The sequence below is a fragment of the Ursus maritimus genome, unplaced genomic scaffold, assembly GCF_017311325.1.
Source record: "Ursus maritimus isolate PB19 unplaced genomic scaffold, ASM1731132v1 scaffold_15, whole genome shotgun sequence".
Lineage (NCBI taxonomy): Eukaryota > Metazoa > Chordata > Mammalia > Carnivora > Ursidae > Ursus > Ursus maritimus.
In genome coordinates this window covers 24,913,381-24,916,428 of record NW_024423897.1, presented here as the reverse complement: position 1 = coordinate 24,916,428, position 3,048 = coordinate 24,913,381, and the positions used below count along the sequence as shown (strand labels likewise).

The following is a 3,048-nucleotide window of genomic DNA, read 5'->3' as shown; positions in this document are numbered from 1 at the left end:
TGGAAAACAGTGTGGAGGTCCCTTAAAAAGTTAAAAATTGAGCTACCCTATGATCCAGCCATTGCCCTACTGGGTGTTTACCCCAAAGATACAGACGTAGTAAAGAGAAGGGCCATATGCACCCCAATGTTCATAGCAGCAATGTCCACAATAGCTAAATCGTGGAAGGAGCCAAGATGCTCTTCAACAGATGACTGGATTAAGAAGTTGTGGTCCATATATACAATGGAATATTACTCAGCTATCAGAAAGAACGAGTTCTCAACATTTGCTACAGCATGGACGGCACTGGAGGAGATAATGCTAAGTGAAATAAGTCAAGCAGAGAAAGACAACTTTCATATGATTTCTCTCATCTATGGAACATAAGAACTAAGATGATCGGTAGGGGAAGAAAGGGATAAAGAAAGGGGGGTAATCACAAGGGGGAATGAAACATGAAAGACTATGGACTATGAGAAACAAACTGAGGGCCTCAGAGGGGAGGGGGGTGGGGGAATGGGATAGGCTGGTGATGGGTAGTAAGGAGGGCACGTATTGCATGGTGCACTGGGTGTTATACGCAACTAATGAATCATCGAGCCTTACATCGGAAACTGGGGATGTACTGTATGGTGACTAACATAATATAATAAAAAATCATTTAAAAAAAAATTCAGGATCAGTTTTTTTCCCCCTTTCCCCCATAAAGGCAAAGCACAGGTGGTTCATAGAGACCATTATTCCATGGAGAGTCTTTTTTATAAAACGTGTTTAAATGTCACTCAGTTCCATTAAAACAAAGGAGACATTCAGCAGATGTGTTGCTTTTTAGTTTTTTACCTTCTTGTAGAAACTAATTTTGAAGACTTCGACTACTTTTTTATTTGGAAAGAGGGTAGCGAGAATGTCATTAACTTTACCTTTTCCTACGTATTGAGAGCTGAAGTTGTAGGAAGTTCTCAAGTTTTTTTTGAAATATGGTCTAACAGTAGCTATTCTATGGCCTGTGCCAGAGATGCCCCTTTTGCCCCTTCAGTCCCCTCCCTTCCGCTAGACCCAGATCTTTGCCCTGGAGCCTGACCTGCTGGTCTGTACTAAGAGGTCTGGAATGGAGAGTTCTGGTAGAGAATAGAAGGAGGAACTGGATCAGGGTCAGGGTATTTATTCACCTGGGAAGTAGACTACAGCTGTCTATTTAGGGTTGAGTCAGGCAAAGGGCATCACTCTAAATAGAAGAGTTGAATACGGAAATCAGAGTACTGACTGAGTACCACTGCTTTTTTTCATGACTGCAAGTTCCAGCATTGGCTCACTCTGCTCATCATTGTGGCTCTAGGAGTGGTGACAGCTTTGCTGCTCCTTCTCTCATGGCTGCCCTATCCCTTGTGATTGCCTAATACTCCCTTGAGTGGTCTTGAAGTGAATGTGCCATCTGCCTTTGACTGCGACCCTGACGCTGGGCCCACTGGCATCTGGTGGGAAGGCTACCTCAAAACAGGAGGTTGCTGAGTGTCCTGGCCAATAATGAAGGACAGAGGAGCCACATTTTGAAGATATTTGCTTAAGTCTAGGAACATAAGGCAGCTTTTCATATATTTCTGCCTGATATTTTTAAAAGCCTTTACAATGTCTTGAAACGACAAACTCTGTAATATGACTAAGGTAAGAAAGGAAGTTATCAGGATGCATCTTATATGTTGTAGTTTTCTCTCTGGCAAAGAAATGTCAATATTTGAACCACACATTAAGCTCTACACTCAACAGTTCTTGGTCTTCTAAGAAGATACATGTACTTCTTTTAGGTGGGAGGTTGAAAAGCTTCCTTTGTTTCCCCACCCATACAACGGGGGGCTTAGACTAGATTATCTTAAATATCCCTGCACACTAACATTCTATAAGTCTATGATGTTTCAGTCAAATTTGTGAAATACAGTTTTCTGGCCTTTGGCTCGGGGGAGGGGACAGTGCAACTGTCTTCAGTTGTCCTGAATCCGGGTTCATCCAAAACCAGCCACCTCCACCATGCCGCCTAAGTTTGACCCCAATGAGATCAAAATTGTATACACAAGGTGCACCAGTAGGGAAGTCTGTGACACATCTGTCCTGGTCCAAAAGATCAGCCCCCTCGATCTGTCTCCAAAAAAGTTTGGTGATGACACTGCCAAGGCAACTGGTGATTTGGAGGGTCTGAGGATCACAGTGACACTGATCATTCAGAACACACAGGCCCAGAATGAAGTGGTACCTTCTGTCTCTGCCCTGATTATCAAAGCCCTCAAGGAACTGCCAGGATACAGAAAGAAGCAAAAACACATTAAACACAGTGAAAAGGTCACTTTTGATGAGATTGTCAACATTGCCTGACTGATGTGGCTCCGATCCTTAGCCAGAGAACCCTCTGAAACCATCAAAGAGATTCTGGGGACTGCCCAATCTGTGGGCTGCAATGTTAGTGGCCGCCACCCCTATGAAATCATAGATGACATCAACAGTGGTGCAGTACAATGCCCAGCTAGTTGAGAACTACAAAGGAAAATATTTCAATAAAGGATCATCTGACAATCAAAAAAAATTGTGGAATAACATAGTGAGGTAAGTGTGTAGACTTCTCTGAAGTACTGGGATGAATATTTTGCAAAGCAAATTTCACCCTCCCATCTAAGAAAATCAGAGATAATTATTTTTACTAATGCCCTTGAAAGCACCATGTAAAAGAGTGCCTGGTCCTAATAGCACCAAGCCTGGGCCAGAGGTCAATGAACAATGGCCCATGGGCCAAATGCAACCTGTCACCTGTTTCTGTAAAGTTTCCTTGAAACACAAGCCATGCTGATTTGTTTATGTATTGTCTATGTCTGCTTTCTCACTACCATGGCATACATAGTTGAATTGTTGCAACAGAAATTGTCAGCCCACAAAACCTAAAATGTTTATTCTCTGGCCCTTTACAGAAAAAGTTTGCCAACTCCTGGCTTAAAATGTGTAAGCAGCTCTCTCTCTCTTTCTCTCTCTCTTCTTTTAAGATTTTATTTATTTATTTGTCAGAAAGAAAGAAAGAGCACAAAC

General features: G+C 42.4%; 1 pseudogene; it reads left to right on the top strand.

Annotated features, from left to right (window-relative positions):
- Positions 1 to 1,947: 1,947 nt before the first annotated feature.
- LOC103664627 lies at positions 1,948 to 2,502 on the top strand (annotated as a pseudogene).
- Positions 2,503 to 3,048: the final 546 nt, after the last annotated feature.